Here is a 12,030-nt window from a genome sequence, read left to right as displayed (position 1 = left end):
AATCATCTTGGGAGGCAGTTCCTTTATTCCAATGGCATATCACTGATCTTTAAATTTTGGGGGCTTCTCTTTTGGAATTGCCTTATTAACAGTTTTCACTGGTAAGGTGAAAGTCACATTACATTATTTTGGGTGACACTCCTTTGGAGCTAAAAACTCCATTAGGCAGCTTAGCCAACTTTCTCAGTCATCAGATTAATCAGAGATTGTCTATTTCTAAAAACTAAATCTCCCCGAATGAGAAGACAATGTTAATATTTCCTCTAAATCCAAGAGATGTTTCACTTTTGTTGGAGTTTAAGATGCAAGGAAAGGATAAAAGGGCAAACAACTGCAAATAATTTTCACTTAGAAAATGTTCCTGAGGGCACCTGGGTGGCTCAATGGGTTAAGCGTCTGCCTTCGGCTCAGGTCATGATCCCGGGGTTCTGGGATTGAGCCCCGTGTCAGGCTCCTTACTCAGCAGGGACCCAGCTTCCCCCTCTCCCTCTGCCTATTACTCTGCCTACTTGTGCTCTCTGTAAATAATAAATAAAATCTTTAAAAGAAAAAAAAAAGATAATATTCCTCATATGAGGTTTTAAACCAGTGGAGTGGTTAAGTCTGGGATGGGTGGAGGGGATGTCTGTGAGAAAGTCTTTATAAAGGGGACCCCTGCTCCTTCAGGATGGTTTTGGTATAAGGTATAGGACTGTAGAGAGATAGACTTGGTTCCTATGGTGACAGAAGATGCAAAAATTAAAAGGCAAATATATCCTTTTCTTATTTTCATAGAATATTCAACTTGTACCAAGCAGTTTTTCAAGGTTAAAGGCAGATCCAAGTTAAATCTAGCATGTGGTCATAGTATTACTCATGGCACTCTTCGAACTGACATTTGTTTGTTTAGTTTAGATGAGATGGGGAAATAAGTTTGGTAAATATAATTTAAATAATCTGAATTATTTTACATAAGCAACGTATATCAATATTGATTTTAGATCTGTGCTCAGCTGTTGAGGGGTTAAGCATGTTGGTCCTGAACTCTCCTGCCCAGGTTCAAATTCTGTCTTGACCTGGGGCAAATTCCTTAACATTTCATGTACCTTCATCTACCGGTCTGTAAAATGGGGCGGGGGGTGTTAGTAAGACCTGCACTGTCTTAAAGGCTGTGGTGAAAAACATGTAGGAAAATGTTCTGCCTGCCATGGTGCTGGTGAAGAAGAATCACAAACCCCGGTGTCTTTCTCACAGCTGGCTCTGACCCGCTGGAGCTGATAAAGGACCAGGACCTTGTATTGACCTTGAGACCCCAGACTCTTAGTGGTCCTAACTGAAGGCTTTACTAAGCAATGAGCTTGGAGTATGGTTTGTTTCAGCCAACTGTATTTAAACTCCGTGGATTCCTTCTGTCCTCTCCAGAGTACTAGCTTTCATGCCTTAGTCAGCAACAACTACAGGAACACCTCCCTTCCCCTGGACTTTAAAAACTCTAATTTTTCCCTCTTAGTGAACCTTGACTTACTCAGTGAATTTTTTTTTTTTTTTTTCACTAGCCTGTGTTCCTTTGTCTGGCAAATCAGTAGACTTAGCTTTTTTTTTTTTTAATCTATTCATCCATTCATCTATCCGTCTCTTCTCCACTTCTTTATTACTTCTAATGGTCTTCTTTTTAAATTTTTTTTAAAGATTTTATTTTTAAGTCATCTCTAATCTCTACATCAAATGTGGAACTTTAATTTACAACCCCAAGTTCAAGAGTCTCAGACTCAGGACACCTGGGGGGCTCACTCGGTTGAGTCCAACCCTAGATTTCAGCTCAGGTCATGATCTCAGAGTCGTGGGACTGAGCCCTGCATCAGGTTCCATGCTCAAGTCCACTTGAGACTCTCAAGTGGACTCCCTCTCCCTCTGCCCCTCCCTGCTCACGTGCGTGTGTGTGTGCACGTGCGCGCATGTTCATGCACATGCACGTGCTCTCTCTCTCTCAAATAATAAACAAATCTTAAGAAAAAAAAAGGAGTCACATGTTCACTGAGCCAGCCTCGTGCCCCTTACCTTTGATGGCCTTTGTTTTACTTGATGACAGGCACAAATAAATAAGTGTATGTAAAGCACTGATATGTGACAACTGTTATTATCTTATCTACTCACTGTCATCTTGTGTATAATAACAACATGTCACTGAGATATTTTAATTATATCTCTTTGAAAGTTTACATGAATAATAATGTGTAGACTTTAGAGGGTAGAATGTTTCTAACTCGAAGTATGGGGTGCTTGGGTGGTTTAATCTACTACGCATGCAACTCTTGATTTCAGCTCAGGTCATGATCTCAGGGTCTTGGGATGGAGCCCTGCATCGGGCTCCACACTGCACATGGGTCGTACATAAGTTTCTCTCTTTCGCTTTCCCACCCTCCTATGGTTAACCCCACAATCCCATGCATGCATGCACATACCGTTGTGTGCTCTCTTTCTAAAAAATAAATTGAAAGTATGATGTCATATTCAGGAGCAGGAACAGGAGCCTCCTTTAGCATGGAGAGGAATAGATAATAAGATTTTGACCCTGACCTGTGGGAATAAGGCTAAAAATTTCAGGCCTAAATTCAGGGTCAGACACTGACATTCAAAAGATTTTTCATTCTGATTCTTTCTAACTTATGAACCTTAGAAAATTTTAACTCTGAACTCTTTAAGGAAACAGGGTTCAGAGGTCATTTGTTGGTATATGAGCATCTGCAAAAAACCTGTTTCAAAAGCTCAGCATTGGCATGCACTCACACGTCATAGCCTTGGCCTTTTGCTGTAGACTCTCAGCACAGCACACAAGGACGTGCCTTTGTTACCAAGGAAATGACTTTCTCAGTGCAAAGAAATATTGAGGACACTTCTCAGTAAGCAATACAGAACAAGGCCCTATTGTTTCTTAGACCTGCTATTCTGTGTAACATGAAGCTCTGTGTCCTGTCCCTGTCCACCTGGCCCATTGCTGCTACGGTGGCAACGGCCAAGCCAGGCTTTCCTTGGTGAAGTCCACCCCGTAGCTGACAGTCCTCCCTCTCTTCCTACTTGCTTGGGCAATTGTGGCATGTGTTTGAAATGAGCAATGAAGAAATGTCTTCGGCAATTTTGAATCCGTCTCCGAGTGCTACAGAAACTTCAAACACAGATGTGGACGGGGTCACTGAGGCCAGGACTCTAGATGTCATTGCTTTGTGGTTAGATCAGCTGCTTCTGCAGGCCAGGTTTGGGACCACTGGGTGACTATATGGCAAAAATGACAGTAGGGACTCTCAGAGCCAACAGTGCACGCCCCCATGAGCTGGGAACCAGCTTTGCCTCACATGTGAGTTCTTCCTCTTTTAATTGTCCTTTTAGTTGAAATTAATTAATAAATTAATTATTTATTTGGAATCAGAACTTCCTGACAGTTGCCCAACTGGCATGGCTGAAGCTCCTTGCCCCAGATCAACCCTGAAGAAACTACAGAAGCAAGAAAGAAACATAGATTTTAAAAATTATGAACAAACTACCCACCTCCATTGTGCTTCTCCATAAAAGGGTTGCAAATGGGAATGGGGCAATGGTTCTAGTACTTGGGTGCATGCCTCCTTTTCCTTAAACTCTATTCCTGATATGCAGTGTCAGAGGATAGCTGATTCCCCCTTTCAGTATGAGCTCAAAGGACAGAAAGTACCCCAATTTGAACAATACATATTGGGGCGCCTGGGTGGCTCAGTGGGTTAAGCCGCTGCCTTCGGCTCAGGTCATGATCTCGGGGTCCTGGGATCGAGTCCCGCATCGGGCTCTCTGCTCAGCAGGGAGCCTGCTTCCCTCTCTCTCTCTGCCTGCCTCTCCATCTACTTGTGATTTCTCTCTGTCAAATAAATAAATAAAATCTTTAAAAAAAAAAAACAAAAAAAAACCAATACATACTATGCAAGCAAAAATACTAAAATGAATAGAAGGAAGATATAAAATGAGCTTAATATAAATATCCTGAAGAAAACGACAATATATTAGTAATTTGAAACAAGCATAGGAGATCATGAAAAGAACTAAATAGAAATGTTAAGTATTAAAATAGCTGAAATAACACAATATATAAGGTACATAGTAGGATAAATAGAGTTGAAGAATGAATTAGATAAGGTTAAGGGAACTTTCCTAGAAGGGAGCAAGAAAGGATAAAGAGACAATAGCATAAAAACAAAGCTAAGACATAAGGAAGAAAGAAGTAAAGATGTTAACATCCAGACCACAGGAGTTCCAGAGAAAGAGAAAACTAAAAACCAAATACAGGAAATATTTGGGGAAATCATGGAGGTGGTACATTTCCCAGAATTAAAGAACTTTAAAGGTCTCAGATGAACTAGACTTGTGGTGTACCACACAGAGAGATAAAGAAAAACCCACACCCAGACAAATTGTAGAGCAATTAAAAGTTTTATAAACAAAAGAAAAGTTTTATAAGCAAAAGAAAAGTCTAAAAGCTGCTAGTAAAAATGCTACCCTCTTGTAAAGGAGCAAGAGTCAGATGGCAGCCGACTTCTCACAGCAGTACTAGAGGTAGTCAAGAAATGGAGCAGCCCTCTTCCAACTTAGACTCTTGTTATTCCAGCCACATTCAAATGGGAGGGGATTCTCCAAAAGAAGGAGGAGGTTCAAATCCTGGAGGAAGAGAGTGAATGACAAACGTGCACTTTGATAGCTTTGGCAAGTTTCTTTAGCTCTCTGAGCATTATTTCTCTAGGAAAGACAATGGCCCTTTAAGTCATCCATCCAACCATCCATTCATCCATCCATCCACCCAGCCATCCATTTATCCAGCCAGCCAGCCAGCCAGCCAGCCAGCCAGCCAGCAGCAAACATTTATTAAGACCTATTCTAGTTATCTCTTATTTCATAATGAACTACCCCAAAGCTTAGTGACTAAATTAACCATTTTACTGTATCTCATGGTTTTATGAGCTGGGAATTTAGGCAGGGCTTAGTTGAGTGATTATTCTGCTCTATGTGGAGTCAACTGAGGTCCCCTGGGACAGGCAGATGGTGGCTGATCTGACCTGGATAGTTCAAAATGGCGCCTTGTATTTGTCTGATTTTTTGGCAGGTTCAGCTGGAAGGCCGGGCTCAGTTGGGCTCATCTCCCTCTCCATGTGATCCCCACATGGACTCTCCCAGTAGGGTAGCTGGATTTTGTATGTGAACGCTCATGGCTTGAAGATACCAAGTTCTCTTTAAGACTAGGCTTGGAGCTGGCATAATGCCACTTCCACTCTACTCCATTGCTCCAAGCAGTCATAGGCCAACCCAGATTCAAAAGAAGGAGAAATAGATTGCACCTCTTGGTGGGAGATGTCAAAAAATTTGCAGCTACCTTTAATCCAACAATGGGCCAGGCAAACATAGGCCATACAAAAACAAGTAACACATGGCTCTCTCTTCGAGAAGCTCATAGTCACATAAGGGTCATATGGCAAATGAATAAATGAAAGCAGGAAATGAGATCAATGCCAAGATTCACTGTAAACTGCAAAACACCTCTACGATGAAGATTTGCTCTAAAACTAGAATATAACAAACTCCTCTGATGCTCTCAAATACCAGTTACCATTTTTTGACTGGTTTGCCAGGAATCAGGAACTTAGTGAAGAGCTTTCCTGGCTTAACCTTCCCCAGTCCTCAAACCAGTACTACGACTAATTTCTATATGATTCTCCTTGCTTAATTATACAACATCTTGGGATCTTGTCTTATCTCAGTACCCATTACTCTCCTGACAGTCAATGCCATTTACTGGGTGTTTCTAAAGATGCCCGAACAGGCCTCTGGCTACTTGGAAAGAGACTTTCTTTTTTTTTTTTTTTTTTTAAGATTTTATTTATTTATTTGACAGAGAGAGATTACATGTAGGCAGAGAGGCAGGCAGAGAGAGAGAGGAGGAAGCAGGCTCCCTGCTGAGCAGAGAGCCCGATGTGGGACTCGATCCCAGAACTCTGGGATCATGACCTGAGCTGAAGGCAGCGGCTTAACCCACTGAGCCACCCAGGCGCCCCGGAAAGAGACTTTCAATTCACAGAGACCCATCCAGCTCATCCTTCAAGGCTCTGAGCCCTTTCTCTCACAATTTTTATTTTAATCTGCTGTCTTCTGAGCTGTGAGGCAACAAATTCTCTGGCTCCAGAGCTGACAGAGGTGACGACATATTTAAAGGTGCTTATGTTTTATAAGCAAAATTTATTAAGTTCCTACTGTGTATAAGAACTAGACAACCAAACACTGGGAGCAGAGACTGGCCACCCAGACAAGAATGTAAAACCGTACATTTATTTTTCCCAGTTGGCAAAGTGATATACATAGGTAAAAAGAGACAAAGTTAGAATGTAGAAAATTTGAAGAGTAAAAATAACAACAACAAAAAGAAACTAGTCATAATCTCACCATCCAAAAAACAGTACTGTTAGCATTTTAATTATTTCCTTCTGGGTTTTCATTTATTTGTTTTTAAGGTTGCTAACAAAAGTGAAAGACTATTCTTTAGAACAGTTTTAGGGTCACAGAAACACTGAACCAATACTACATACTTCCCATGCATACAATTCGTCCTGTTATTAATATCCTGCATGAGGTGTACAGCTGTTATAATTGATGAACCAATATTGAAACACTATTATTAGCTGAACTGCCTTCTTCACATTAAGGTTTGTTTTTGTGTTATACAGTTCTGTGGGTTTTGACAAATGCACAAGTTCATGCGTCCACCATTACCGTATCATAACGATCACCGTCATCATTTATCTTTCGTACTATCAGACGCCACCGTAAGATAGTTCCACCTGTGCTTTTCTCTATGCTTTTCTGTTAGAGCCTGACACAAGCCTTCCTTTACGTTATGGCTCTTCTCTCTGTGTTAATAAGCTCTTGTAAACATTATAGACTACACCAGCCTCTGCTTCACCATTCCCCTCATGGTAAACATTCATTGCTGCTGGCAGTTTTTCATGTATCATAAGGTATTTTAAAATACCTTATGATATTTTAAAATCAGCTCATGGAGATAGCTTTCCAGGACTTAGATAACATTTAGGAGGGAGAAAAAAATCAATTTAGAAAGAAATATGTTGTATGGCATCTCCCAGCACCTCCTAGACAAAAGACTTGTCAGAAGTCTTGAGGCTTGTGTCGCCTAGACTTCCAGTGTCCTTTTGCCCTGCACTGATGGGCCAATAGGGCCTTCTTAGGAGGGCCTGGAGAGAACAGCTGGGGCTTAGTGCCCTGCTTCCACAGGGAGGCCCTGGGCTCCGGCATTCACTGCCCTCTTCACTTTGTCTCTCTAGTGCTCCCCAGAGCCTTTTTTTTTTTTTTTTTTTAATTTTTAAAAATTTTTTATTTTACTTTATTTATTTTTTAAAATTTATTTTACTATGTTCAGTTAGCCATTCTGTAGTACATCATTAGTTTTTGATGTAGTGTTCAATGATTCAGAGCCTTTTTATGTACACCTGGCACTATTTTTGTTTGCTCTTAAGACTGTTTGGCTCAATGGGGGAAGATAGCGCTGCTGTTAGTAGATGTGAACTTGGGCCCCATAGGACGCTTTTGATGAACATGTCACCTGGGTTGGCTGGGCAGGACAAACCGCCTCACAGAAACCTCCAAGTGTGTAACTACCCAGAATTTTTATCAGAGGGCAAAAGACTGCACAGATAATATCTCTTTACCATTTCTCCAAAAAGCACATGCGAGAATTAATAAAATATTTGTTTAGCTGTGAAACCGATAACCATACGTTCACTGTTATCTGCAGAACCCTGGGGTCCACCAGCACCTTCTTATACACTGGTTCGCGTGACCTGATGACAGTTCAGCATGGAAGTCATTAATGCCACTTTAGAGTGAGAGGCTTTGGCCTCTGTGAAGTTCTGGGAGATGACGCTGCCGAAGGCTGCCCTTCCTGGCCGTCACACAGCTTCCCTGCTGGTATGTGGCAGAACAGGAAGCTGAAGGCAGGACAATGTTTTCCTCATCCACCCCAGTTGCCTAAGAATGGGGGAGGCCACCTTTCACACCCCGTCATCCCATCCCAAGACATGGGTGCCAGACCCAGCCTGTGGGCCCCCACAAGGCACAGAGAGCCTTGTTTGTTTTGGCCCTGGGAGTCTGGGTCTGTCCTCTGACCCCTGACCTAGAACTATTTGTTCCAGCCATTCTTGGTCTGTCATCCTGGCTCAAAACAAAATGAACGAAAGTTCTTTCTTCAGGCCCTGCTTGGGTAGTCCAGGGGTCATTGAAAATGACTGGTGTGGTCATGTGGCTGATGAGTCATTTTTGGCCTTGAAATAACAAGTAAAATATACTATAGTTCACTGCCTCGTACGGCACTAACATCTGGGAAGCAGTAAACATTGGGAACATAGTCTTTGGGCCAGACACATTTGGGCTTGAGTCCTACCTTTACACCTGATTTGGGTAAACTTAGGCCTCAAACTCTCTGAGCCTCAGTTTCCTCATGTGTAAAGCAGGCTAAGCCTAGTGCTTATCTTCTAGAGTAGTTGTGAGGATTACAGGAGAAAAGAAAAAAGGTGAAGTACTTATCCTACTGCCTGACATAAGGAAGCCCTCGCCGTACTATTGTTTGTATTATTCAGTCACCAGGAAAATCCAGAAGACTCAGTCTGTTGGGTCAATCCCTGGTGTTTCTAGAACTGTTGGTAGACACTGCTATCTTGCTAAACAGTGGCATTCTTCATGAAACACCTTTACTTTTGTCTTTCAGGCCTCCTGCTTCAACAAATATCCACGGCTTTAGGTCAGGAACTTCTGAGGGAAAGTCACCTCATAATTGTGACATATGTGAGTATATCTCTGACAAAGACCCCCACGCACGGGTTTTCTGACACACAGCCTGTTGGAAGTGGCTGAGTTTTGACTTCAGAATTTTTCACACAGCTGGCTGGAGTTTACTTCCCCTTGGGGTGTGCCCTGGATCTCCTCCACAGTGATGGCCAGTACCACCTGGCTGAGGGACTGTGAGTCTTTGCCTCCATGCGGGTGAAGTCGCTTGAGAGGGGGGAAAACTCATTAGTTTGCTGTCAACAGGTGAGGTTATAAGTAATTCTACTAGAGCAGAGCCGGGGTGAGAGGGTTTTATCCCCTGTACAGAGTAGTAGGAGATTCAGTGAGGTAATTTATGTGAGAGTAGCTGCCCACTATAGAGCTCCTCACAGATCCAGCACGGAGGATGACGATGATACACCTTCCCAACCTTTAAGAGATCACCTCTGGACCCACCCAAATGCACAACCACATCAAACCTTGACACACAGGCGTGTGCACACACACCACGCCCCATAATATAGTGGAGAAAGGATCGCGTTAGCCTCTGAGGGTGGGTTGGGATCAAGAGTGCGTATTTCTGCTAGTGTTTTTGTTCTCCTTCCAGTCAGGTTGGGTCCTTGCCTCAAAGCAAACAGGGCACCCCTAGGGCCTCCGGGGAGTCCGAGGTCAGCTCGGCTGCGGCTCTTCCGGGCGGCTTCCAGCAGATGGCGCTGCACCCCGCGCGATCCCGGCCGGCCGGCCCACGCTCCCGGGGAGGCACCCCAGTTACTGGGAAGTCGGGAAGTGGGTTTTCGTGCGCCCTGAGCTGTAGCCGTGGCGAACGCAAGTGATGACACACCGGCTGGACGAGGGCCTTTGTCAGAGGCACGGGGGATCTGGCGTCACCGCGTAGTGGAAAACAAAGTGTTTCTGCTTGCCTGGCCAGAGTTTGCTTTGCTCACCATTGGTTCTGGGGCATTTACAGGCAGAATGAGTTCATGGAATTTCAGGACCTCACCATGACTCAGGTTCACTTTCTGTAAACCAGACGGCATTGACCCTTTCCCCTCGGCTTTGGACGCTTACTATTTGTGCTCGTGGAATATATTTGAGTATTTCATAAGCACAGCTATTTTTTCAAGGGCACTTTCTTTTTTTAAAACCAACTTGGGACAGATTTGTATTTGGAGATTTTTGTCACTCTTAGCTCCAAAAATAGGTCTGCCTTGTCTATTATTTGTGTGTTCAGAAGTATGCTGTTTAGAAATTCAAGTGAAAACTGTAAAAACATTATTCTGGCAGGAGGCCCAGGATGGGATTGTTCTTGGAGACCGTGAGCTGGTCAGAGCGGGAGCTGAAAATGTGGGTGAGGGGAAATGAACTGAGGGGAACCCGCCCAGAGTTTTGGTTTTGGGGGATTTTTGTTTTGTTTCTTTTTTGTTGTTGTTTGTTTGTTTTTGTTTTTTTCTGCACCTAGAAAAAAAATGTAGATGACTAGAGTTGATCTGTTCTGAGGATTATGGCAGAATTTTGGTGTTGGGGAAGAGACACAAGATGGTGTTAGAATTAGAAAACAGACCTGGAAAGTTCTGAAGGGTTTGAGCCAGTGACCAGGGAGCCTGAATGATAGCCTGGATTTATAACAGCAGAAGCACCTGAAGAGAATTAACTTGACTGGACTTGGGAGGGAGGAGACACAGGCCGGGTGGGTGGGGGGGAAGCTTTTCACCTGCAGGAGGGGGATGGGAGCAGCTTCTGGCCTGGACATGAAGGTACACAGGGTAGGCAGGGTAGCGTCTGAGCCACACAAAGGTGACTTTCTCACCTGACTCTCCCCAGTGTGTTGCTCTGACTCTTCTCCCACATTTAGAGGGAAATAGATGCCAGAGAAGATACCCACGTCCTCATTTCCAGTTTCAGCTAGCTGTTCCTCCGGGATTTTTCCGACCCGCGTCCAATCCCCTTTCCCACCTTGTTGTGTAATCTCAAATCTCATTGTTCCCTCAAAGTTCTCCTACAGAAATCTCTATGCCTCGTTAATTTTGTGTGTGTGTGTGTGTGTGTGCTTTTAATTGGGCTTTGTGTCTGGCTTTTGATGTTTGGTTCTTGAAGGTTTTTACTGAGAAAAATGATCTTTGGCGGCTGGAGAAGTTAGGAAATATATGGTTTCTCTTGACTGCCTTTTTCCTTCCAGAACTCACTGGTGGGGGATGGGGCGGGGGTCACCAGCTGTCCCAGGGTTTCTGGCTTTAGTGGAATCGGGTGGGGGTCCACGGGAGGGAGGAGCATGATGCAAGCACTGAGCACTTTCCAGGCACAGGGACAGGGACATTTCAGGTGAGTAAGCACACAAAAGCTTGAACACCTTGAAAACCAAGTTCAGCAGAGTTTAGCTTAGTCTAAATAAACTCACCCTATCCCTACCCCTTAGGGCACAAGGGAAGAATGATGCTTGTGTGTGTAATATATTCTCATGGATGTATGCAATATTATGAGTAATTCTTGGCTTGTGTTGTAAATTCTCTCCTGTTCTTGCTCACTCAGAGAAATGTATGGAAATTGAAGAAAATGAAAGAATTCAGAATCTTTATTAGCGTGTGTATGTATGTGCACGCATGCGCATGTGTTTTATGCGAGAGAGGAAACAAATGCAAAAGGAAACTTTGCTAAGAGATTATGATTGATCCTGAGTTATGAGGGTAGTAGATATGAATAAAGCCAGAAAACAAGAGTTCTTCACTCAAAGAAACATGCTCGGGTCTGGCATTTTTAATATGTGACCTTTGTAGAATAAAATAGGTAAGGTGAATTCACATCACTTTGGAGATGGTGAAACTAAGACTCAGAGAGGGCTTGTGTGAATTTTTTAAGACCGCGGGATATCACAGGTACAGTGAAGTACCCAGCTTCCAGTTCATGCCTTTAAACACCACTTCCCCTTTGTGAGGTGAGTGAGGAAGACCAGGTGCAAATCTGATATGTGCTCGTTCCATTTTCAGAGGGGCCGAGCTCAGGTGTCTCCCACCAATCAAGAGGGTTTGGCGAGACCATGGCTACGTTCCCTGATGCTCAGATGAGTGTTCTCTCAGTCCTATTACCCAAGGAAGCCACCATCTGTGAAACACGCAGGCCGAGAGGCTGGCGAGAATGTCGTTCGGTAGTCCCAGATTGACAGCTTTGGTTTTGTGTAATTGGGGAGGTGTGTGGCCCCATCGGCTGGAGTTT

The 12,030-nt window shown here is 43.5% G+C and overlaps 1 long non-coding RNA gene across 1 annotated transcript in view; it reads left to right on the top strand.

Annotated features, from left to right (window-relative positions):
- The window catches only part of LOC309861214, a 43,773-nt gene that overhangs the window by 22,930 nt on the left and 8,813 nt on the right, over positions 1-12,030 (top strand). The window contains exons 3-5 of the long non-coding RNA XR_014309819.1: positions 7,796-7,968; positions 8,765-8,841; positions 8,938-9,087. This is a non-coding gene — a long non-coding RNA (uncharacterized lncRNA). The remainder of the gene's footprint in view (positions 1-7,795; positions 7,969-8,764; positions 8,842-8,937; positions 9,088-12,030) is intronic.

This window comes from Mustela nivalis (genome assembly GCF_964662115.1).
Source record: "Mustela nivalis genome assembly, chromosome: 3".
NCBI lineage: Eukaryota > Metazoa > Chordata > Mammalia > Carnivora > Mustelidae > Mustela > Mustela nivalis.
The sequence above is the reverse complement of the archived record's forward strand: the minus strand, read 5'-3'. Positions and strand labels throughout refer to the sequence as shown.